General features: G+C 37.8%; 1 long non-coding RNA gene across 1 annotated transcript; it reads left to right on the top strand.

The window, feature by feature from the left end:
* Nucleotides 1-3270: 3270 nt before the first annotated feature.
* On the top strand, nt 3271-3951 carry LOC137586110 (uncharacterized). Its single transcript, XR_011033689.1, has 3 exons — nt 3271-3391; nt 3456-3722; nt 3813-3951. It is a non-coding gene; the product is annotated as an uncharacterized lncRNA (long non-coding RNA).
* Nucleotides 3952-26215: the final 22264 nt, after the last annotated feature.

The following is a 26215-nucleotide window of genomic DNA, read 5'->3' as shown; positions in this document are numbered from 1 at the left end:
CCCAGATCGCTGCCTTCCCAGAACTACTGCAGGACCAGTTATTTTCAGTTCTGGCCTTAAATGGTTCGCTTATAATGGCTATGTCTGTTTTAGACTCACCCACCGTCTGTGATAGCAGCTCATGGGCTGCCCAGCAATGATTTAGATTAAGCTGGATAAACTTAATCATCATTATTGTGTTTACGGGTCTCGTTGGATGGCCGCCCGTTTGCGGAGGGGCATCTCTGGCTGCCAGCTACGTGTGAGAGTGTAGTGAGTCCTTCTGCTGCACATAGAAAACATTTAGCCTCATTACAGCAGTCCCGAATTTTATGACCGCTAGTTCTGCATTTTAAGCACCAGCCACTTCTGTCAACGTCACTATTACATTTGGCAGCAACGTGACCAGTTTTGAGGCACTTGTAGCATCTAACTGTGGCATTATTAATTCTGATTCGACACACTGACCATGCCACTGTAATCTTATTGACCTTGAGGATTGTCTCTGCGGTTGTTGCCGGAACACATATGTATGAGCGCTTTCTGGGTATCACGGTATAATGGGCGGAGACTTTTGACAGCGCCTGGCTCTAGATCAATTTTCAACTTGGTAAAAAAAGGCTGTTACTATCTCTTCTACGGTTGTCTCGTTGTCTAGGTCAAGTATTTCCAGCCTTATACTATCTGTGAGAGCGCGAGTTTCGAACTTGGCGCCCAGCACATTGCCAATATCTTCTCTAAGCTTATGAAGGTTATCTGCTCTTCCCTTATTTAGCTCGAGGAGTAAGTCGCGATTCGCTGTGCGCCTCACCTTGGTAACATTACCTCCAACGGCTTTCATTTTTTCATCATGGCTTCTGGTTACCATTTTGAGCATATCGCTATATAAGACCCCTTCAGTGCTATGCAGAATTATAGCATCTGGTCTATGCTTTAACTGAGCCCTTCTTTTTGCTTGAGACTCCACAGTTTTTCATTCAGGGTGAACTTGGGGAGCTGAAGCTTTGTGATCTTGCTGTGCATTGCGTTGGGTCTTATTTCCCCGTGTACCCTTGTAAGAAGTTTTTCGGTCTGCCAATTTTGTTCTGCTGCTTTCTTGTGGTGTCCACTGTGTCTGCACATTCATGGTATTCTCCTTTTTTTTTGAGGATTGCGAATGCTGAGAGCGCAGACTTGTTTAACGCAAAGACTCGCTGGGCTTGGTCCTTCATGTCATTCCTTACATATCTGGCGTTTCGCAGTGCTTTAGCTAGCTCACCTGATTTTTTCACCATTGACCGGAGTAGAATACCTAGGTCTTCGCTTTCGGGATCAACTGGTTCGCATATTGCGTTCATCTGATTCGGCTGCTGTGGGGCGGCATCTTCGTTGGGATCGAGCGACCAAGCGATTGGAGTTGACCATTGGCTCGGCTGATCTGGCGGTATTAAACACGCCGGGCAGAAGCCCTTTGCCCATCCTCTTCGTACACCATTTGACTGCCCGGCATTGCCATAGCGGCAGGGGCTGAAGCCGTTATCAATATAAATATCGAGTTTGCTAGTAGATTCGAAATTTAGAAAATGTTAAAAAATTCCAACGTTTGGCAAGTGGTGCAGCCTGAAAGTATGCACCGCGTATGTACGCTGTTACGGGCTGTAAGCTTACAGTGTCTGCTACCCGTATCAGCTGTGTCCGAATCCGTTGACCAACACTGCTGAACAGCTGATGCTATCGAGCGCAAAGCAAAATTGCCGAAGGAGCGAGAGAAATTCCTAAACTTTCTCACCAACACCCACACAGGATGCAAGGGAGAGGCGGAAAAAGGAGCTCAACCCCCCTGTCTGGTCGCCCCTGTGCAGTGTAGGGCTCCGGCAGTGAAGGTAAACCAGGTGGAGCAGTGGCTCCCGATTGAGCTCGCAGGTGTTTGGGTACGTAGCACCACCCCTAACCGACTCTGGTTAAAAAGTGTGTATATTCTTAGATCCCAGGAAGCTCCTTTATTTGACGAGATTTCGGAACGACTTGGACTAAAACCAGAGGGCCGGGGCTAACTTCGACCGCGTCAAAGTTTGTATACCCTTGCAACTTTTTTGGTAACTCTTTCCTTACCTATTAGCCATCAATGGCTAATGTTTGCGAAAGAATGGCCTACAATCATAGGAAATAACGAATATATTGATCAAAGTCACTGTTTTCCACCGATCGTTCCTATGGGAGCTATATGATATAGTCACTCGATCTTTATCAAATTCGACACAGTCATTAACAGATATATTAAATTAAGAAATGTTTAATTTGAAAACAATCACGTTAAAAGTAACGAAGTTATTTACAAAAGTCACTGTTTTCGCCCGATCGTTCCTATGGGAGCTATATGATATAGTCACCCGATCTTGATCAAACTTGGCACAGTCATTAACAGATATACTAAACTAACAAATGTTTAATTTGAAAGCAATCACGTTAAAAGTAACGAAGTTATTTACAAAAGTCACTGTTTTCGACCGATCGTTCCTATGGGAGCTATATGATATAATCACCCGATCTTGATCTAATTTGGCACAGTCGTTTATAAGCGTAATAAACTCTCTAATATTAAGTTTCGATTATAGCACAGAAATTAACGAAGTTATTGAGAAAAGTCACTGTTCGTGACTTTGGGGTTTGTATGGGATATATATATATATGATATAGTGGTCCGATCCGGCTGAATCCGAGATATACAACCCCTGCAGTATATACAAGCCTATGTGCAAAATTTCAGCTCTGTAGCTCTTACGGTCTAGGAGGAGTTTGCGTTGATCCAGACGGACGGACGGATGGACATGGCTATTTGAACTCGTCTCGTCGTGAAAAAATTCTGCCGGCGTTTTTATACTGAGGCTAGCCGAGGGCACCCAAACGGAATAATTTCGTTTTTCGAAACTCAATCGGCTGCCGAAAAGAAATATTTCTCATTCGAGGCTGTGTTGTTGTTGTATATTTCTGTTCGAGTCGTTTTGTACTTTGCGTTTTTCGGAGCACGCATTGATAATATATTATATTAGTGTTTTCTGGTTAATTTTAGATACAATTAAAGGTAAGTGCTATTTAATATGATGTTTAAAATACCAAATAGTGAATAGTAATTTTGTTGGCAAAGTTCAATAAATAAGCAAAAATTAATATTATTCATAATTGAATGCAAGTAAATAACTCTCACTCGAGAAAATGAGTAAAACATATGAGAACATAGAGTGAAAGGAAAACAAAGTATTTTGCCAACAAAATTAAATGCGAGTTCGACCCCGGGCCGTGCCAAAAGAATACTTTTTTTTTATTTTGTAATAATTTAATATTTTTTTTTTTTTAAATAAAAAAACATTAACAACTGATTGGGATATAATTGACTTGAAGAACAGCATTACGTCGGGAAAGTCAAAAAAGCCATGTAAGTATACACAACTGTTATATGAAAATCAAGAAAAATTATAATACTTTTTTTATATTTACAGACATCTCAAATGGCTCTCTCTTCTGATAGCCTAGTCGGTGGCTCAATGGTGACTTACTAAAACTACAATTCTGTTGTGCTCGAGTTCGAACCCCGACATAGGTGGACTTTTTCCCCCTAGCAATTCTGAAAGGTAGTTCCGTCGGGGATATAGTGGAAACGATTGTGGATAACGAATAACCCTCTCTTCTGAAGAGTCACAACCCGGATACGAAAAACCAAAAGTTGAGCCTTAGAACCTTTCTAAAGGACTTGAACATTTTACTCGGTAAGTAGATTAATTGTTGAAAGCTAAAGCGTTAGTTTTGATATTATAATTCATTTCATTTCTAATAATATCTGCACTTTTCTATTCCAGAAAACCAGTTTAAAACACATCCTCGGGGCAGCCAGAATGGGCTTTAGAATGCGATGGCCTGAGTGAAAAATAAGGAAAACAACCCAAAAAACAGAAAGTTAAAGCAGCAGCTGCCAAATTAGATTAATAAAAAAAAAAAAAAAAAACAAATTTATTCAAAAATTTTTTTTTTATGTATGTTATGTCCCTCTAGTCCCTAGGACAAAATATGGAAATTGTCCCTCTAGTCCATAGGACAATCTGGGAAATTGTCCTTCTAGTCCCTACGACAATCTATCGATTTTGTCCCTGTGGTCCCTAGGACAACCTAGCATTGTCTCTTCAGTCGCCGGCGACCAGAGGGAAAAATTTCACAGTACCGGCGACTAGAGGGACAAAAGCGACAAAGCGGCGACACAATGCTTGTTTGTCCCGGCGGTCGGCAATACGTTTGGACATTTGTCTTGGCGACTGGAGCGACAACTGTCGCTGGGTTGTCGTTCCGGTCTTGAAAGCTAGGACATGCAATGTTAAATGTCGCCGCAATTTAAATGGGAGTGTCGCCGGATTGTCCCCGGGGATTCCCCGGCGACCGGTACTGAAGGGGTATATATGTATGTATGTACATACATGCAAACATACATGTGTATGTACACATATGTATTCTTGATCAGTATCAACAGCCGAGTCGATCAGAAGTGACATGGCGTCTGTCGGTCGGTCCGCATGAACACCTTGATCTCGGAGACTATAAGAGCTAGAGTCATCAAATTTGATTTATGGACTCGTGTGGTACCTGCGGTGATCAAGCTTATTTCAAACGCCCCCATCCGCCCTCGCATTTCAAACAAAAGTGTTTTTTTTAAAGACTATACTAGTGTTTAGAAATGTGTGGACTGTATTAATCTTTATTCGGTTATAGTGTAATTAAAGAGAGTTAACAATGAACGCGACTGGTTTGTACCAATGTCAAAATGTAAGTGTTTTTCGTACGCATGCATTTGATGCTAAGCTGCGTGGTTTGTGCAAATTGAGAATAACGGATGTACCAACGTTACGTTCACAAACAAATGCAAACGTAAAGAACAATAGAAAATATACAGTGGTTCGTGTACATGAATATTGACTTAAACTATTTAATGTCGTTTAATTCCCAAACAACTAGCTTGAACTGATTTGCTCAAAAACTACTGCTTAGTAAGTGCGCAGATTCTGAATATTTTTGCCACGCCATCTTAATTTAGTAAAAAACCAATAACCTACCTCCCCCTCCCCTCGATTTTTCACTATAGACTATAAACGTATTTTCACTAACCATAGAATACATGTATTCTATGGTTAGTGAAAATACTAATAATATATTATGTGGTCCCTGTTCTGCCAGTAACTACATTAAGATCCATGTACACTCCTCATCACTTGAATAGGACAGCCTGTACGCTCATTGTTGCGAAGAACTCAAAAGCGAAATGATAAAATAACAGTTTTTTGCAAGTTGTCTTTTAGCAGTTATTCACATCTATCAGAACGCAATAGAAACTTCTGGAAAAGAGCCGTTATATATTTTTTTTTTGCTTTGAATTCGTATAAAATGAAGTCAATTTTTTCTTCCACTTCAATAGAACATGCATTTAGTTTGATCGTTCACTTTGGCGAGTGATCATACAAATTTTGTAAAGGAGGTCTTTTGCTTAATGGGTCGAGGAAAGTCCTTAACTGGTGAGGAAAGAGGACAAATAATGGCATACAAGGACTCTGGACTATCAATTGCAAAATAAACAAAAAAAATCAAGAAAAGTTGGAGGTGTCCTATTCAAGTGAGCTAGAGTGAGTGTATGTGTTAATTTTTCTACACTTGCAAAAAGGAAATGTTAACAATAGATCACTAATGTATGTATATTTCAATACATCATGGGATTGGAAAAGCTTCCTTTTATCCGTTACATATGTATACATATGTATGTACATACTTATTATATACCTTTCGTGTGTAAGGTATAAAAATGATTTCGCAGTACCTGCGTATGTACATACATACATATGTACATATATGTACATATTTATGCTTGGTTAAAGCATTATGTATTTGTATTCGAAATAATAAGCATTAAGCCGAAATCTGTTAATGTTGTATATAAAAAATGATTATTATTGAATGATGACCCTGACACCCATACACATGTACATACATACATATGTATATCCATTTCTCCCTCAATGCACAAGCTAAACTGTTGCTCCTCAAACAACCCACACACAGACTGTATGTGTGTGCGTGTGTGTGTGTAGGTTGCATGTATGTAGGTTGGTAAAAAAAGCAAACAGCAATCACTTGCTTAGGTAAACAATAAAGCTGACACTTAAGCGGCTCTGATGCCGAATGTCTGTCTCTCTGACTGTCCACCCGTCTGTCTGTCTGTCTGTGTGCATAAGTACTTATGTCAATATTTGTCCAAGGCATATCACGCACGCACGGCCAAATGTGTAACAAATCCAACGAAACTCAACAGGAACATGGCCATGGCATTCATGAGTTGGTGAAACAGCAAAGGGAAGATAGCTTGCCGCCGTCAGGCAGTCTGTGCAAATATTTTAACGTATCCGACATTTTGACGACACGTTGAAAGGATTTACAAAAAAAAGAAAGCAAAACGGAAAAACAACAACCAAAGCAAAGACACTTTTAGAGTCTCTTGGCCTTTTTGGGTAAAGCAAAAAAAGAAAAAACAGAGGGCCGGGACTAACTTCGGCCACGCCGAAGTTTTTATACCCTTGAAAGTTTTTCTGGAATTCTTTCAATACTTACAATCGTCGAAGCGGAACAAAGGGTTTATCTAAAATTCGAATATTCTCGACAAAACGGCCTAAAAACTTGGGCTTGAGCAATATTTTACCTTATGCTTAAAGGACTAAGCTAAGAAATCGAATAAATTGATTTATAGATTGTTGTGTCAGTGGGTCATCCAGTTTGGGGATAATCGCATTAGAGGCAAAATAATTTGAAAGACCAACATTATTTTTCGACAGACCGTGCGTGTGAAAGCTACATGATACAGTCATCCGAACTGGATGAAATTTGGCATTATCACTAACCGACATGTATTCATTTTAATGACAATCGAGTCAAAAGTAACGAAGTTGTTGACCGTTGTTGACTTTTTTGACCGAACGATCTGATGTAGTTAAAATAGCTAAGAAGTGAAGGAAGTCATTGAGAAAAATCACTGCTAGTTTTTTTCCATGGGATACTATGATATAGTAGTGCGATCCGGCTTAGCCCGAGATATACAATGCCTGTAGAAACAAAATTGCAGCGTTGATCCAGATTGATGAATAAACGGATGGACATGGCTATATGAAATCGTCTTGTCATGCTGATGGATATTTGTACCTACATATGTGTACCTTATATGGTCGGACTGAACACTTCTGAGCAAAATTAATATATACATATGTATGTATGTACTTTAAGCAAGGGTATACAAATTTAAAAAAATGGAAATATATAAACTGATTCGTCAGAGGGTCAAATATTTGCTATAGAGTTGTCCTCGTTGTCAATAAGGAGTATGATGACGATGATGATGACGACGACAACGACGACGACGACTATGATGATGATAATGATGATGTGCGGCGTGTAATATCGGGGATTCAATAAACACTTGAAACATAAACTTGGCGATTTATTACGACTGAGCGAACGAGTACACTCCCATACAAGTATGTATGTATATGTGTGAATATGTATGTCTGAGTGTGATTGTGTCCCGTGTGCCAATATGCCATGTGACAGTTTTCTGTGTCTAGTGGCGACGCAATGAATTATTAATTCGTTGCCCGGGTACAGACAGATCTGGGATGGGATGGGGTGGTATGTGTTGCTTCTGGGATTGGGGGCTGGATCTGGCTTCGAATACGGACTACATTCGTGCACACTGCGCTGGGGCATTTAACTGCTGACAAATGATAAATTTATTATTTACACGACGCAACTGGCATAGCATTTGCTAGATTAAAATATGTTTTAATATTTGCACATACAAGCACACACACACAAGTAAGTAACCTTGATTCCCTTTTAGTCGTTGAGTTGGACGTTGGGTTTTCTGTGCCCCTTGTTATCCCTCAAAAGAGGAGAACAGCAGCAACATCCGTCCGTCGGATAATCACGAGCGTTTTGATTAATTACCGCTTGAAATTCACGTTAAGCGACCTCCCGCCTCTCTGAAGTAAATTCGGCGTATGCAACTAAGTCTCAAGTTCAACAGCAGCAACACTGCCAGAGCAGTGTTGGAACATCAACGATGTTAGAGTTTTGCCTCTTATCTTCGTTCACAAGCACAAAAACTTTAGTTACCTTTTGTGTGCGTGCGGTAAAAGTTTGAACTAGTCTCCCCCAAAGATTGGTGTATTTGGTGGGAGAGGGGTGGGGAATGTGGTGGGAGTCAGATGGCAAACGTGTCAAAATCTACGCGCGAGTGCTTAGCAAAACGCGAGTTCTTAAATTCTTTTGACGCTAGTTTTTGTCACTTTTACTTTGCTTAAGCAAAAACTCTTCTCTGGAATCTTTGCCCCTTTACCCAAGTACAAATACGTACATATGCGATTTTTCCAGATAATGAAATTCGTTTTAGTTAAAAGGTTTTGCTGAATTTAAGACTTCCAAAGTGCACTTTAGCTGAAAAATATGACAATTTTTTCAAAGCAGCCCTTCGAGCTTCCATTCGAGTATCAATATTTTGATTAGTATGTCACAATGTCCCGCAATCGGGTATGGTCAATACTACGAAAATGTAGTCCAAATAATATTTTCAATACTTGTTAGAGGTTTCATTTTAGAGCCAAATGACCATTGTGCCGAAACTCTTGTTAGTTAGTCGAACAATTTTTCCGAATGTTCTCCACAACTGGATTTTAGTGCCTATTATGAGGAAAAAACAGTAAAGAATTGAGCGGTGAAAAAGGGAGTTTTTAAAAGTTTATCCCCATGCATCGGCAAGGTGAAATGGAATAATGTAGTAATGACACTCTGATTAACCAAGATGGACTAGTTACAGGTGCAACAAAAGTATTGAAATGCCCTCATGGCCTTTTATTGATCCCTTCCAGACCAACCAACACTCGTGTAGGTTGAACAATCATGGACGGGAGAACATTGCTATTTAAAGGGTGCAATAGGATGGAAAAGTATTGATTTTTTTGTAAAAAGTTTATAACTTTTTGTATGATTTATAGCTTTAAAAATGTCTTTGATTGCACAATCGTTATTTATAGGGGAGCAGAAGATCCCCCCGTAGTTCCTTCACTAAGACCATTTGCCTAGTCTTATTTAACTATTGAAGAATTAATCTATCAGGGTTCGGTGATTTTTTCTGACCATAGATTCGTAAGCTTAGATTGTTGACTAATAGCCTCAGTTTTTTTTGATTATTACACTTGTAACATGGCCCGTTCGGTGAAATCTTATATTAAAGAAATTATCGCAATTGTTATGTGCGGGATGTTTTGTTTTCCTTCAAAGAAAATGGTTGTAAAAGCGCTTTGGAAGCTACAAAGAGTGTATGCTCCCTTAAGAGGGAGATTCTTTATTTGCTATTTTTTATATTTTGCTTATTTTCCTTGTTACACCATGTATATTAAAGTCGCCAAAATGTATGTAACAGGCAGAAGTAGCTTTTTCCGACCCCATAAAGTATATATGTACATATATTCTTGATCAGGATCAACAGTCGTGTCGATCCAGCTATGTCTGTATAAACAAGTAGATCTCGGAGACTATAAGAGATAGAGCCACCTAATTACCTCTCCCATTTTTTTCAACTATCGTAATCAAATTCGGCACACAAGGTATTTCCACCAACCTACCTAGTTTTATTGAAATCGGACTAGAAACACGCAATATTTTCGTATAGCCGAGTAGTCGAAAGGGCATTAGCATTTGCTGTGAGGCATGTACAAACAATTTAATAGACATACATTTGGTTTTCGACATTTGAAATATGTGTTCACTTAGTGCATGGTATACCGAAGTCGGCGAGACGACTTACTTCATTTTCTGAGCTATTGTCGTGAAATGGAATATTGGTAAGATTTTTACAACTTTAAACGACTGTGCCGAATTTGCTCAAGATATACAAATCTCCATTAGGAACGATCGGTCGAAAACTGTGACTTTTGTCAATAACTTCGTTACTTTTTACGCAAATGTCATAAAAATTTATATATCTCATTGTCAGTTAAACATACTGACTGTGACTTAATGTCTGTGATAAGTCTGATCAAGATCGGGTGACTATATCATATGGCTGCCGTAGGAACAAATATTAGACTTTTTAAATAAAACGTTTTTCAATTTTGACGGATAAAGGTAAGAAAGAGACAAACAAACTTTGACGATGTCGAAAAGGGCCGGGGCGCCCTCCGGTTAGTGGTTTAAGCGTGCTGGTTTCAGACCTGAACCAGACAGAATGGAAAAAGCAGTAGCTGGCGATGGTCAATACTTTTTTAACAAAATTTCATAAAAAAGATAGCGAAAAATTAGAGTGGACAAAAGGATTTGGAAACGTTGCCCTACTTTTCATGGATAATCACGGGGATACTTTTACATATACTCAAATGGAGGGCATTAATTAAAACTATCTGGGTGGCAAAAATGTTGGCGATTGCATTTTCGTTTCTATTTTACCTGGTTAGAGATTACGATCTATTGAAATTTAAATCGAACTTAGCCGGTTTCTATTTTACTAGAGAGAAAGCGACACAGGTATTTTGACAACAGGCCTGCTGTTCTTTTTGGTAATGCATTACTTCAATAATCTTTTGATTACACGTTCTAATTCAAAAAGAAAGGTACGTCTTTGAAAGGTGATTTGTAATGTGGCTTACTAAAAAGGTTTTCCCTTGAAATGCTTTTAGAAACTAAAAGTTGTTTAACTCTGAAGACTAATGGAGAAAATGTTTGCGGTGGTTGTGGCAGAACTCTGTTCCTTTTTTGAGATAGATAAAAATTAATTCATTTTTCAGTTTTAGCAACTAAGCCTAAATGTGAGTTAAGGTACATGTACAATGTACATACATATATAAGTACATACATGTATATATGTATGTATGTTTTCCATACTGGCAAGGGACAACGATTGCTTTGTGGTCATAAAAGCTTGCTAAAAATTTCGACCGCATCACACACAGATATGACACAGAAAAAGAAATCATAAAATTGTGCAACTTGCAACAGTTGCAATGTGAGTGACAACGGCAGCAGCAACAAGCAATGAAAACAGTGCAAAATGCGAGAAATGAAAGAAACAAGAAAACAAGTTTACAAAGATAGAATAAAAATTGCGAAAACGGAGCACACAACATTGTCATATGGCCACAGGCGGCTTATGGTGGCAATGGGCGTGGCAATAACTTAACGATGCCAACTAGCACTACTACTAAAACGAGAGCGAGAGGGGGATTCGGAGGGAGAGGGAGAGAAGGGCAGTAAAGATGCTTACATCGGTTGAAATAAATCTCGCACAATAAGTTTAGAGAGCAACAAAAAAAGTTGGAAAAAAAAAACAGAATGTCGCAAAATGGGAACCGCTCAAAGCGCCAAATGACACGAGCTAAGGGAATGTCAGCCAAGGGAAATGGGTGATGGGAGATGGGGATGGAAGGTAGGGAGAATAGAGAAAACTCTCGACGGCCGTCGCCTGCCTGGGTAAAAATGGCCTTATCAGTTCCTGTTTCCTGTCGAAAGTTTTCATATTTTTGTGTGGCAGAAGCCGCTCCAACAACAGCAACATCAGAAACAACAATAAAAAGTAAACAGACAAAGCAACACACGGAAAGTGTTGCCATTTTTTCTTTCTCCTTTTCTCAGTTTTTTTCTTCTTTTTTTCGTCTGTTGTACTCTCTCTCTCTCTCCCACTTCACACTATTCCATGTGGAGCAAAACATTGCATTGGAGCTGGGGGAGAAGTAACCACAATAAAAAGCAGGAAATATTTAAACATTTTTCTTATAGTTTTGCATGGATGGAGTTAGCGTTGGCGTTGACGATGACGCTGAAGCCAGCAACGACCATTTTCACACTTATTGTCAGATTTTGTTTTGTGTTTGCGGTCGGCATCGTTGTCCTGCTGTCGACGACGTCGTCGCCGTCGTTTGGTGTGAAATGACGCACAGCCCGAGATAACACGTCTCGCAACTCCTGGAAAGGCTGCAACAGTTTTTTATGCAAAATGCTGTGATGGAGTGTGTGTGTTTCTGTGTGTGTTGCAACAACTGTACATGTAAATGTTGCTCGTGTCCCTTGGCTTCTCTCTCTTTCTCTTACTCACACCATCTTCACTCAATTTGTTTTGCCTTTTGTATACTCATCACCACTCCACGCCTGATGACGTTCTTTAATTCACAGGATATGTTCATAATTTTGCAAAGAAACGATACACTCGCACAATGGCCACAACCTGTCAGCAGCAATGAACAAGCCCACCCACTTACACACATACATATGTATGTAAGTAAGTATGCCAGGCCACACAAATGTATGTACATGCTGGGGTGTAAATACATATGTACTTTGATATGTATGATGTTAACTAGGCCATCGCAAGGGTATACATTTTTTATTTGCCATACATATATGTATATACATACATAGATAATCAAGATGATCGTTTGGATTTAATAGAATATAGATTAATACGGATTTTAGCAATTCGTAACTCAACGTCTTACAAATCTATGACAGAATGGAAAGTTGCAGAGTTAAATCGCAGTAGGCAGACAGATCACCAGGAACGGCAGACTCTTTATATCGATGTGGCAAAGATAGTTCTGGAGGACGAACACGTTCGGCACCTCGTATGGGTGTTGCTGTAAGTCCTTCACAAAAACACCAAGAGCATGGTGGTGGATTTATCAAATCAGAGATTTATCTATTTTCCAATTTTTGAGACGCCCAAGTAATTTGGAAAGTTCGCTTTTTCCCCACTATTACGCAATCAACACATACCTATAGCCATTTGTTTATATGGCTAATATGGGTATTCCGAGTCCAATTTATATAAAATTTAGTATGGCGATTGGGATTCACTGCCCGTCCCTGAATGTTGGAAGGACATGCTTGATCTACGAAAGGTACCTCCGCTGCACATTGTTTATTTGTTGACCTCGCGTTTAGTTTTGAAGTAGTTCGGGGATTTAGGAGATGATATTGGGAGCAGACCAAATTATGGCACAAATAGCAAAAGTTTGACAATATTTGATGCTCCGTAAAGTTGTCATTCGAAGGGGCATGAGAAGCAGTTAGCGGTTATTTCTAATAGCTTTAAATGCGGCAAGTCTTCAGCAACTCTGTGGAGGATTTCCGCTGCACCAAGTTAAGAATGGCCAAAAAAGTGGATATAAGGTCTGTCATGTATAGGGAAGAACAAGTAGGTGAGAGAAAAGATCAATGCCTACATAGAGAAATACTGGATCTTAAGATATCAAATTAATTGTTGGTGATTTGTGGACTCGGGAAGTGCGCACAAAGCCACCAAATAAAGTAAGTAGTCTCGTGTGGGATGAGTTTGAGCAGAATGCACGATATTGCATTAAAATTTACTTTTTGCCGAAATGCAAGAAGCATTGTTAACTATTTTTTAACAAGCTGCTAGGGATGACAACAGATTTCGTGTCTATCCTTGCACATACATACATACTCTATTTAACGACCCAGCGATAGTATAGTAATTTAATTTCTTTTGTGAGATGAATTATGAAAATTGTTAGGGTTGGACTTCTATAATCGGTAAAAGCGGTGGAGTATCTTTGTGAAAATTAGTACTGAAATAGTTTTTACTGTGAAACGTCATATCCCCGAATTTGAATAAGATCGGATAAACAGACCAGAAGTTACTGTCAATATAAATCGACTCTGCAAAATCAAGAGAGTAGCTTAGCACACCCACAAGCACAGGTGGCCACATTTACGGCCTATCATCTCAATACAATAACCAATAAATTAAATTTATCGTCGAGTTATTTGGGGATCGAGAAAATCGAATGTGAAATCCGAAAACATAACGTCATAAATATTCTCTTCTAGAATCTACTACTTGTCATACGCTTTCTCTCTCTCTCTCTCTCTCGATTAAGCCGGATCACACCACTACACACATATGTATATCTTAAATTGGAACGATCGGCCTGATAAATAATTTCAGTTTGAACATTTGTTTTTGATCCAATGCGTTTATCATTAATTAAGAGTAATTCTGTGAAATTTCATGAAAATTGCCCTTCTTTGCAAGTAATTTGACTTTAAAAATAAAAGGTTTTTTCACTTTGACACCTATAGATCAGGAAAGACTAACATGAAAATTAGCAAAGGGATGATTTGCCCCCCCCCCATGATTTTTGAGTTTTTTTGTGGGGGTTGGCAAGTTTCTTGGTGTGTGTATGGGTACACATTTACATACATATATGTATATACATGTATGTCGCATCTGTAAATTTCAATCTCTGTGTATGTAATACGAGTAACACTTATCAAAAGTTTGTCGCTAACACATGCAAATTGAAATGTGCGATTTACACTCACCCAAACATCGCAACTCCTCCAGCGCACACGCACATCCAACGCCCGTTCACTCGCAATCACACCTTGGCCACACTCTGTTGTCACTTTTGTTTGTTTGCCACACGTACACATGCATCCGGCACTGTTAAGTCCTTTTCCCAGCCACTAACTCCATCTCTAGCTTCAATGCTGGCTCCAGCTCCGTCTCAGGCTCTAGTTCCTAACTTTCGCCTGCTTCAACACCTAACAACCAAGAACAACTTGCGTAGTCGTAGTCGTTGTCATTGCATACTTACTTATTATTGCTCCAGCAGGTGTTTTCGTCCAAAATCTACACTTGAGCGAAAAAGGAGAAATTCTAATCCAAATGTTAGAATTATGCCTTTCATTTAAGCTTTATTTTAGTGGTTTCCAAACATTAAGTAAGTAACCTTCATCTAACTTTCTTAGACATGGAAGAATGGTGCAGAAATTTGAAAGTCATAGCTCGAGTCCTTTTAAATATTTTTCAAATTCCCATAGATAACGGATATCAAGTGATATTCGTTTAAATGCTGACTGAAAGTATTTTTTTGATTGATTAGTTTTGTATTTATATTTCTGTCAGTGTAGTCATACATCGGGATATTCAAAATTCACACACACACACACCTGTTCCCAGACTCTCAACCACGCAGAGGATTCATTCATTCACCCGGTGTGTGTGTGTGTGTGTGTGAGTATGAGTGTGCGAGTTTTAGAAACAAAAGTTGTTGCTTTCTTGGATTTCTTGTTTTTTGTTGTTATTGTTTTTGTCTGTTTTGAAGCAACTTTTTTCCAAAAGTCCTTTGTGCGCGCTTTTTCGTTATATATTTTCTTTTAAATTTTTCCTTTTTTTTTTATATTTTTGTTTTCTTGGGGGCTTACTCCTTTTTTTCCTTTTTTTTTTTTTTTTTTTTTTTTTTTTTTTGATAATTGCAGCTTTTTGGGGTGTCGAGAAAAGTTTTGCATTTGCAACTCAAACATTTAAAACAATCGTACTTTGATTTCTTGAACACCAGCTGCAATTCATTTATTCTAATTTGTGGCTAAAAATTGCATAATTATATTGCCAACTTGGGATTCCATTTCTCACACCCAAATGCCGTATCTGGATGCAGCGTAAATTAAGTTAACGAAACTCAATTCAGGCGCATCAAGGAAAGACTCTGACAAGTTTAATGCTCTCTTTCTTTGTTTCTTCCCTTGCAACTACTATTTCTCCAATATGCGAGTACGTATGTATGTATGCATGTATAGATGTATATGTATATAGCTCTCAGTGTCTCTGTCAGTGTGTTTGGGTGTTTCTGTCTCACTTTCTGTTGTCTCTCATCCAAAAGCCACCAAACTGTATATTGTCTATTAGATAATTAAGCCACTTCGTGACAGGTTTGACAGCAGAGACTTTGGCCTGTCAGTAGAACTGGATTGAGAGGTAATATAAAACTTTTGGAGAATTTTGATTCTTTAATACTATTTAAAGTTCAATTAAGTCTTTTTAGAAGAATGCAAACAAATGCAACTTTTTGATTGACAATACGATTTCATGAATTTTCATTCGATTTTTCCAACATTTTTGCCATTTTCGTTACATTGATGCAGTTAGCAGGCCACCTACCCAAAAGCAAAAAAAAAACATGATTAGACCCGAGAAAACGACATAAAATGGCACACACACCCACACACACACACACGCGTTGTCAATAACGAGCTCAAGCGCCAGTTTTGGTTCGGTTTTTCTTCTATTTTTTTTATTATAATTTTTTTTTTTGCCCAACCGCCGCCGCGAAGGACTTTGGAAGCCACCAAATGCCACCACAGCTTGTAGCAATTGTCGTACCATTTGTCAGAGAAACACAACGACACTCCTCCCTCGCTCTCTGATGCGCATGTGCAGACTGCGTGCCGCGTGGCGTCGCGGCGCCTTCGTCCACACATTTTGGATTCCACCACGTGTCCAGGATGTGGACTGCAAGAGGCACATGGTGGACTTCATTACAATTCGAAAATCCACTTCGACAATTGGCAACGATGTTTCAATCCTCGGCTGTGCAGTTGATTCGGGTCTCACTTCGGCAGCAGGCAGCATCCAACGAGCTTCCGTACGAGTCGCTTCGTTCAAGCTGCCGAATGCCTCGAGTCCATCACCAGAGGCTGTGTGCTTTTTGCCAGTAGATCATCATCGTCCTTGTCGGATGGTTGGCGGTTGTCCCTAACGCATTGTGTCTCTCAGCAATTGTCGCAGGAATTGACAAAAACATATCGCGTGAAATTCGCTTCAATAAGTTTATGAGAATCTTAAAAAATGTTTGAAAGTTTTTAACTAATTTTGTGCAGTTTCTAGTGTGAAATTTCGTTGTGCGTGCGTGATTGTTATTTTTTTTTGGTTTTTTTCAAACACTTATGTATTTCCTGTGTCCAAGTGCCGCACGATCGAAATGAATGAATTGTTGTGGCCCAGGTGTTGTTGATAACCAGAATTTGAATTTCTTCACATACATATATTCATATGTACATATATTTATACATATTAAAACTACACAAATGAGCTTTATACAGCAACTCCTTCTAAATCGACTTAATCCCTGTTCGAATAAGTGCTATGAAAAAATGCTGATCGTGCTGCTGATAATTTCGGCTCTCCTGGAAGGTAAACAAAATGCAAATCCCTTCGAAATCAAACATGTTACAGCAAGTAAATATCTTGAGGTCCTCATAATCTCAGTTCGGGTGTTAAGTTTTACTCGTAATAATACAACTCACTTAAAACAAAAAACATGTTTTAAAGTTGTGTCGTGGTTTTGAGTTTACAAAAAATTACAGTGCAGTTAATCCAAAAACCAGGTTGAATTGGGATTGTCAGGAAACTTTTAAAAAAGATCCTTTTGTTCACACTGCAAGTACTTTTAATACTAAATTAGGATTTCTAACAAAGGAGCCAAAACAGGAGACACATTTAGATTTTACAATTAACTGAAAAATGCGAATCATAATGCTGCGACTTTTTTGACTTTCCTTTGTATTCAAAAATGATGTGAGGCAATCGTATGACATCAGCTGGATCCTTATCTTTTCGTCGTCATCAATTATTTGCAATTGTCTTAAATCAGTCTGTCTTTTGATGTATTCGGCATTGATCTTCCTTTTAATTTGTTAATGGCAATAATTTCTTAATCGATTCAGAGAGAGCTTCAATATAGCTAAATTGTCCCAATTGACATAAATAATTCGTCTCCAACCGACTCAATAAAGTTTCAATTAACTTTTGTGTGTCCATTAAATTTCGGGTTGTCTTTTTTCTGATGTTTTTAATTGACTTTTTCAAAGTTAATTCCAAAAAAAGGTGCATGGTGAAAAAAGCCTAATGATCTTGTTTTAATAAATAGTTTAATATTAACTACCCATATCCAAGTTTAGAAAATGTAGGCTGGATAAACAGGGAAAGAAGGGCGTTCGGAAAATGGGGAAAAACTTGTATGACAAGTAAATTAGAGAGACATACATACATCTGTTTTATTCTATGAGATTAATTTAATTTTTTTTGCTTTACTCAATAAATTTCCTTTAGTTGTGTCGATAAAATGCATATTTGAAAACTGTTGTTTTTTGATTGGAAGTGGGATGGATAGGGTGCTGGTGGAACTGGATCTGGTGGGTGGATCAGGAACATTGTACATGCATGTAGAGTATGATGCAGTTGTTATCCAGAGATGGGCTCGTGCGACTGCTTAATGCACTGTCATGTCGACCATATGCCGCGTCATTTCGCATTTTCGATTGTTGCCATTAAACCGTATAAATAACAACAAATAAACGAGCAAACAAACAAATAAACAAATAAATAAAAATATGGGAATCGTGCAATCAAAAACAAGCAAAGGCCAAAGCCAAAGACACAAACTGTGGAAATTCAATGGCAATTTAATTGACTCGCCCAGAGCTCGCCGCTGGCTGCTGCTGATGTTACCACTGCCTCTGTTTCTGTTCTGTTGTAGTTGAATGTTGAATGGTGCCGATACAATTCATTTATTGTCTGCTCGATACACATACCCCCCACTCGCAAATATCCCCCTTTGAATAAGTAAACATACATAGATATATCCTGCATACACACATGCAGATATCTTCTCATTTTAATTACGCAAAAATTATGTTTTCACCTGCCTGTTCGGGCAAACCCTTTTTCTTCTCCCATCAAATCTGCAGCCATTGTTGCTAATTATAAAAAATGAAGTTTCAAAATTTACCATTGCCATAGACATAATGCATTGCGGAATAAAGCGGACTTCGCGCCATAATACGCAGACAAAATATGGCATCATCAAGATGGACTCGTTTAAAGGTAGCCCAATTAATTCTCAATCAATTTGCATTTGAAATGAGATTGTGTCCATATCCATTTCGATACATACCCCGTTTGGGACATGCCTTAAGGGTATATCAAACTGAACAATGTTCAGTAATCTTTCCCCTGACAATGGAAAAACTTAAAACATGTGTAGTTTTGTTTTAATCTTACATTGTAAACTTGTGTCTAGCCATAATCAAATACTAATTCTTTTTTTTATGTATATTTGAAATTAAATAGGAGAAATGAATAATGTTAATAAGTGAATTGTTATTCGTTTCTGAAATCGCATTGCACTGACTTCTGGACTTTCTGTTGAGTGTCTTTTTTTGTCAAGTGATCAAGAATGTACAAATATTTTATGAGCAAAAGCTTCTCTCTGCCTGTTACAAACTTTTTTAGCGTCTTTAATATATTATTACCCATTTAGGTGCACGGCTAAAAAGATACGTTTCATATCTTTGCTTGACTAACTGTCAGTAAAAAAAATCTGTCAAGCTCACTATCCACATAATCAACAAAAGGAGTGAAAACCCAAAATGACTTCAGTCGTCCTTTTTTCAAGAATAAAGTTTCTTAAATAGCGATTTTGAGTAAATTATAACTAATTGCAAGCAATTATGTTTTGACAAACAACACAAGCCGACATGATTTTTGATTCTGTATATGAACTCGGTTTTTGCCCATCGCGGTTAGACTTTGTAAAATCAGAGGATATAGGGTTGGGAAACAGGCACCCAAAAGTATACTACAGAAAGTTAAAGAACTTTTTTTTGTACATTTTTAACAGATTTTAGAATATACTGCTTAAGAACTAGCTGTTGTCTGCTTCTGGGTTTAAGTTTTACTCATTGTAGAACTATATGCCAAGTGTACGATATCTACGTGCCACAGATTGACATTTTGAGCGATTTTCAATCCGAAATAAGAAAATTTTTGTTACAAAAATGAATTTCGTAAGACAATTTGTTTAGTTCCTGATGATTCTGCACTAAATTAATGAAAGGTTTAATGCAATTATTTGTTTAATTTTACATTTTAGTAAATCACTAGCAATTTTAATCAGGAGCAAATACCAAAGTAAATGTTTTAAAGCATAAATAGGAGTATTTTTTATCTAGTGACGGTTTTACTTCTTTAATAAATTGCTTTGTTTTCATGTATTTTGCCAAAAAAAAAGCAACAACTTTTGATATTGTTGTCGTGTGCTCAAAATAAATGCCCGCTATTTCAAATTCAATTTAATAAAAATTATGAATTTCTTGAATCGTAATTTTTGTAAAAAAAAACATAATTTTAACTCGTTTTCTATGACTTGAATAAATGAATGGAGCTTTCAAATGCATGTAAAATTAATTGATACACCAAGACCACCCTACCAAAAACAAACTAACTACGTATGTAGGTTCGAACAAATGAAATCTATGGAAGTTCTGTGGCACCGAGTTTTTGTTGAAACGAATTGTACAGTGATTCTGTAATAGGTTAAAAAAATAATGTTAAAATTTAAATAATTTCAACACATTTTTTTTGAGAACCTGACGTGATGCACAAAAACCCACCAATTACTAAAGGGCACCTCTTGAACTAAAAACAATTACTCGGGACCTCAAAAATGTTGGACTGTGTAATCATCACCCGAACCAATTCCGGTCTACTTGAGAATTCGAAGCTTACAGCATTGTACCTATATCTAAACTTATAAAATCATGAAGTGGGCACACACATTATTAAAATAAAATAAAAAAGATCAATTAAACTAGCCATTTCCAAAGTAACTTTCTCCCACCAATATTTGGATGTTTGTAGGCAGCCTTCTTTTTACCAAAATACATCAATATGTTTATCGGCTCACCAAATTTGTGAAAATTGTGGTTAATATTACCCAAATGCAGTCCTTGGTAGAACAGTTGTACAAGTGGCCCAGTCGAGGAGCCGGGATCGAATCCCAGGCTATTGTATGGATGTAAATAGTTTTCGAAGGCCATAATTGCCAATGCTTGTAAAATATAGTTAGGTTGATAGTTTACAACTACATTTGATACTGATAATAGTAATAATAATTGCCCATATAAGTATGCAGGTAAAATATTATTTCACATCGAGGACGTGGTGCGCCCTTGTGCTTGTGGGCCTGTATGTGTGAGTGAGATAGACTTGGTTTGCCATTCAGAAATCGATAACATCCTGAAACCAATTACCCAGAAGCATAGAAATCTCTTATGAAAGTTCTGAAAATGTTCCGATTCTTCTTCCAACATTGCGCCCCTATTAAAATGTGAATGGAATAAAGTTATGTTTAATCAAACTTTGATTATTGTTGATTCGAGTTGCATTTGAGAAATCGGTTTACTGTTATATTGATCAATTTTACGAAAACTTCTTTGAAAATAAAAAAAAAAACTGGAAACCCATACACCCATAAACAGTAGTAGTAATTACATTTTACGCCGGGATTTTCATTATTTTCTATTTAAATTTACATTTTCAAATGAAAATTGAACTAATTGGAGTTCTGATAGCAAAGCAAAACTCTCTGATCAAAGGATTTACTTGAAAATTGCTCTCGATTCTGCTAAATTCTTTTTCAAAGATCCCAAATTTCCCCATTAGATTGTAGTCAGATTTTCAATATTATCAATCCAACGATTTGGCACATTTTCAAAATCGTATGAAAAAAGTCAATTCCACGAGCAGATTTATTTATCTTTGGCATTACATAACCCCATCGCCTTTAGCCACTATGAGACAGGTGCTGTCGGTAAACGATTCTGGTGATTTGGCAATCGGCACAAGTGGCTCCATTCATTTCATTTGATTTTGAAAACAAACCGATAAACTCGGTATAGCCGACGCAATGTAGCTTCTTTGAAATATGTATTTGTGTGTTTTTGCGAACATTTTCAATTAACTGCTAGTTAAGATAAAAACTTCTATGCTCGCATATGTGTAATGTGGGTAAATGGTTGGGAATTCACTAGGACGGAGGAAAGAGGGCAGAGCGGCAATGTGGAAGCTGTATTGGGGCTATATCGGGATGGTAATTTGCAGATGGTCAGCAGCAGCTACCCACACGGCACTGTGGTGTGTGACGTGGCGCGGCGCAGAGCATAAATATTAAATTTATAAAGCACTTAAATCACGGGCAAACAATAATTCCCCAGCGATAATAATAATACCAATGGAATGTGCAAAAAATGTTCAGCTCTTTGGTTCGGATATCGCTCCCGTCTCTATTATCCACTACTTCCCCCTCACTGTTCCAGCCGGTTCCAATTGCATTTCCAATGCCTGACCAAGTGTAATAGTCACTGATAATGATAAACATAAAAGTGAAAATAATTTTCAATTACAGCAACATTAATAACCGATAATAATCCTAAACAAATATTACGAACTGTGTTTTCCTGCTCACCCATGTGTGTGTGTGAGAGTGTTTTTAAGTGTGTCTATATGTTATATGAATATGCATATCAATGAAATGTAAATTAATTGCCAAGCATTTGGCACGCAACAAATACAAAATGAAAATGCAAATGCTAGACAATCCCACCCAACCCCCGTCCATAACGCATTGTCGTTTTCTCTTCTATACCGAACATTAAACAAATACAAATACTGAAATGTAAGCTAAACCGCAATATTGCATACAAAACAGAACAAAAAAATGAAAATGGAAATAATACAACAAAAAAGTTATTGCCAAATGAACAAAAAACCATTGGGTCGAGGCTGACTTTGGATGTGCCGAAGATTGTATACCCTTTTTTCTGGTTCTCTATCCTCCCCAAAGCGAAAATTGAATTTTCACAGTAGTCCGGCCCACTACTCACTCGTGTCACTGTATTCGACTGATAAAAGCATTCAGCCGGATCAGACCTCTATATCATATACATATGTATCTCCCATAGGATTGTTCCTAGGAGAAGTTCATAAATGAACTCTCCTCTCGTCATGCGGATGAAGAATATACCACATCTTTTTATATTGAAGATGTTTCCTTCCGCATTACTGACCAAAATCAACATACCCCTAATGCAAGGGTATAAAAACCTGCTACTTTTAATGGCCATTCAGAGTTGTCGTCCCAAGGGTGCCTTAATTGATACCAAAAACACTGTTTTTTACGCCTTCACTGACCGTGAGTACTACGGCGTAGTCTGCGGTTCTTTAGCTTTTAGCACACGCGGCCGCAGCAGTTGAATCCACAAAAGGGCTAACACACCATGCGGGGAGCATGAGGGTGCCTGAAGCAGAGTGTGAGTCAGAGTTTTGACCAACATTTTCTGCAACATGTGTAAAAGTTTTGCCAAAAGCGCACAAATTTGTTAGACTAGAATATAATGTAATTAATTAAATGTGGCGCTCAAATGTTTCGATAATGTTCTTTAAGGTAAAAAACACAAAACGCGGGCCGGGGAGAGAAGGACGACTATTACATTAATATCCCCCTCAGGGAAAATTGAAGTTTAGTAATAGAAAACCATTCATGACAAATTTGTGCTAAAGCTGAGCTTACTAAACTCAATATTGGAATAGTTGCCCCGGGGAAAACCTCCTAACACTATCCCAAAGAACTAAAGCCTCCCTAATTTATTTAATCTAACACGACTTCAAATTACTTCGTATCAAGAAATTTTAACCTGGACGGAAGCATCCTCGTGTATTTTCAGTCTTCAGGCGACGGACATTTTCATTGAGACCATTATTTTTTTTGGACGGTTTTGTCCCTTATGAGTAAACACCTGGCTTCAGCTAACTGTGAATTCGATCCGATTTTGATTAATATTGCGGATCTGGATCCAGACCAACGAAAGCGCCTGCTGGACCGCTAAGGCTTTAGTACTTTCCCCTTTATCTAGATTCTAAAACTTAAACTAGTTGGTAGTCCCAACTAAATGAAGCGTAAAGGATTCACAAAGCGTACAATACCAGAGTTCCGCTCTTAAAAAAAAAAATTTGTGCAACATCTAAAGAGATAAGCATCACACATATTAAAGGACTTTGGTTTCATTTCTTTTGCTACATAATATTGGCGACAAAAACTTAGCAAAAAAAAAGAAACAATGAATTATTAGTTCTTTCCCAAAGATTTTGGCGATGACTTCTTCAGTTCACTGAAACACTAAAAAGGAAGGAGGGTCTATTATTAAATATCGTCACTTGGGAACCATATCGTATAATGTGATGAACCAAAGGTTTTCCGAACACATTAAAAATTGCGTTGAGTCACAAAAATTCTATTTTATATGTCAACATTTTTCTTATAATTAATACTTACTGAACCATTAACAAAAACTGTAGAAATATCGTTGTTTATTTGAGGTCCAGTGTTTTGTCATAGAAGTTTCATTTCTGACAGATTATTCTTTAAAAAAAGTGAGCATTCCTACAAAAATCGTATCGGCCAATATATGGTTCAATAGTTTGGTATGAACAGTGAGCATCTTCTCCCATGCATCGACGACTTTATGTATTATATTAGCTCGTCCTTGTTGAGTTGGTCCTGAATTGGAGAAGGGTCGATGTCTTTTTCACGGGGTTTATGTGCCAGCGTCTTGTGGTGGGTCCATTGAGCATGGCTCTAAAGTTCCCTTCACTTATGTTGTCTGTTTGCTTTCCTTATTGTCTGAAAACTCAGCTGTTTCCTTTCGTATCTGGTTTATAATTGAAGCCCTAGAAATCTAGTCTTTAAAATTGGTCCTTTTTAAGCAAGATTCCAACAAAGTGGACGCAGCCAACCAAGATAGGGCTCAAAGTACTAGTATAAGTTTCACCACTGAGTGGTCATTTCTTTCAATGGCTTCAGCAAAGCAATCATTTCGGGTTAGTCGTCTTTACCTATAGTTGATATTAGAAAAGTTTATTTCAATAAACACATCGATGTCTATGTTCTTCGATGGTCTTAAAATTAATAATCGATGTTGTGTGGAAACATCGGGCGAAAATTTCGACGCTTTTTTTAGTATTAATGTTAGCCTTATCTTTTAGAAACTATTTGAACATGTTTTTTTGGGCTTTACCTTCGAAAAACCGATGTCTAAAACATCGATACATCACTAGCCATCGGCATCACCAAAGCATTGATAAACATCGCCAATAGAACATCCATGTTCGATGTATGGATGTTTGTTCACATCACTTGTGATATCATAGTTGGTCAGCCCTGAAGGCTTCTAATAATTTAAACACTTCACTACACATGCTGTAAGCCCCTTTTTTTTTGAATATAGTACAATATTCAATAACATAAATATTTGGGCGTGATGGTTAGTTGATTACCACTAATGCACTTATTCTGATGGCGCCCAAGGGTATGCACATTAAGAAGGTAGAATCGGCAGTTGCAAGGTTTGCCGTTTTTGTTTCTCTTCATGTTGTTTAAATTCCCAACTACTTTTAGCGTTCAAAATACTGTATGGCCATTACAACCCAGGATTCTTTAGCGAAGTCTGCTGATGATAAGACTTTGTGGTTCTTGAAATAGCTATACCGACAACCTGCTCACCTTTTTGTGTTGCCTTTGAAATCATCTTCTTTTGGAAAATTGACCTAAAGCCGGCTAATCTGCAAGGTTTGCTTTAAAAGAAAGCATACAGTATTTGTCAGTTGTTTCTGCATTTAACCAATAGATCAGTCGTGGCTGAGGAACACGAGGTTTAATTTTTTGTGTTCTTCGAAGTGAAATGCAACTATTAGCAGTTATTCATTGCGTGGAGAAAACTTTCGCGAGAAGAAGAAGAGAGGAGAAACCTGACTTGATGACAAAAGAGAAGAAATCGTTTCCAACATATCTCCTGCTTTAGCTGTATAGTTTTCCAATATCGGTCAAATATGTCAATAGAAAAATGCCGTTCCTCAGAAAATAGACTTAAAGTTTTTTACACTCTGTTATTAAATCAGTTTATACTTTGTTATGGCATTTGAACGAAAGTTACTTCATCTTCTTCCCATTCACGCATCTCGTTGAGGACCCTCGACTTCCGATAACTGAAAGTTATCCATATTACATTCTATTTTCAATACACCTACCCGAAAATCATTCGAGTTTACCGTCCAAAATGTACATAGGAGCAAAAAAAACTTTATTAATTAAACATACAAAAATCGTCTACAACTTGTCGTGAATTTGTAATGCCTTTCACTCAAACCCTTTTTAATGTGGTCATTGAAAAAAATCAAAGGACAATTAATTGCCAAGACATTTGTTTCCACAAAAAAAAAAATGTGGAATTTAAATTGAATTTACTGTACACCATGAATTTTCGTGCTAAATTTAAATCGAAAGTCAAGAAAAGGCAAAGAAATGTTAATGCCCAAGCCGTGACTGTCATTAGAGAGTTATAACTAAGTTTCAACTTCGGGCAACTTAAAGAGGGCTCCGTGATTCCTTTTTCGTTTGCCTCCTATGTGTGTGCGTTTGTGTATCACAAATTTGCCATTATCACCTATCACTGGTGCTTTGGCGACAAGGATTTGCCATAAAAATAAGAGGAG

The sequence above is a fragment of the Drosophila tropicalis genome, unplaced genomic scaffold (assembly GCF_018151085.1).
Source record: "Drosophila tropicalis isolate 14030-0801.00 unplaced genomic scaffold, ASM1815108v1 contig_9, whole genome shotgun sequence".
Lineage (NCBI taxonomy): Eukaryota > Metazoa > Arthropoda > Insecta > Diptera > Drosophilidae > Drosophila > Drosophila tropicalis.
The sequence above is the reverse complement of the archived record's forward strand: the minus strand, read 5'-3'. Positions and strand labels throughout refer to the sequence as shown.